Genomic DNA, 1243 nt, shown 5'->3' with positions numbered 1-1243 from the left:
GTTTTAGAAACTGGGGCATGAGACTGTGAATGGTCAACAGCACAAGCATCGCAACATAGAATGGGGGAAGGGGGCATATGAGGACTAGGAAAGCAGGCTAAGACTGCCCAAAGCATGTACTCTAGTTATCCTGGGCAGTTAAGGCCCTGGTTACTCTATCTGCTGTCATCTAAATTCTGGTTTTTCCCAAGGCGATGACTAACTAAACGAGGCTTCTACTCCCTGGGACTCCACCCTATATTTTCCCAATGTTCTGCAGGAAGAGTGGGTAAGATTCAGCCTCACCTGTGGTTTCCACGGGACACTCCCAAAAGAACAGACCTGAGAAAAGAAAGAGCTGAATCTCTCTCCTTTTAACCTATATGCCAACCACCTAACTCCATTCTGAATCTCCTCATTCTTCAGTTACCTGGGCTTGTACTCGCCACCACCACCACCACATGACCACTGCTTAGTACAGCGCCTGACACATAGTAGGTGCTTAAGAAATGCTAATTGGAGTAAATGACCATATCTTCATGCCCCAAGTCCCTATGGATCTGATGTTACAGTCACCTTTCTTAGACTAGGCCATACAATTCCGTGGAAGATGATTTACACCTCTGAGGCAGGTGGAAAAAAATCGTAAAATCATAGATTCTTAAGAGTCAGAATGAACTTTAGGAGTCATCTAGCATGAGACAGTAACTAAAATGTCCATACCCATTGATCCGAAGACCTCGCTGCTAGGCAAATTCCCCAAGAAGGTCAATGACTAACAGAAAGTTTCTATCTATACACAAGAAAATATTTATAAGCAGCATTTTCTGTAGTAGCAATGAATCAGAAACAAAGCAGATGCCCATTGACTGGTGAATGGCTAAACATTGAATGTAATCTAATAGTACCATGCTTCAAAAGTGATTAATATGGCCACTAGATGGTGCAGGGGATAGTTTCCTCATCTGTAAATCATATTCATATAGTACTTTGCAATCCTCAAAGAGCCATATGAATGGTAGCTATTATTGTTGTCGTTGTGGTCGTGCAATGGACCCAGAATCAGAAAGACCTCAACTCAAATCCTGCCTTACTACTACACCTATACACACTTACTCCTACTTACTACTGCACTTACTCACACTTACTCCTACTTACTACTGCACTTACTGACACTTACTCCTACTTACAACTACACTTACACTTATTCCTACTTACTACTGCACTTACTGACACTTACTCCTACTTACTACTACACTTACTC

This window comes from Trichosurus vulpecula, chromosome 3 (assembly GCF_011100635.1).
Source record: "Trichosurus vulpecula isolate mTriVul1 chromosome 3, mTriVul1.pri, whole genome shotgun sequence".
Taxonomy (NCBI): Eukaryota; Metazoa; Chordata; class Mammalia; order Diprotodontia; family Phalangeridae; genus Trichosurus; species Trichosurus vulpecula.
Note: the sequence above shows the minus strand (reverse complement) of the source record.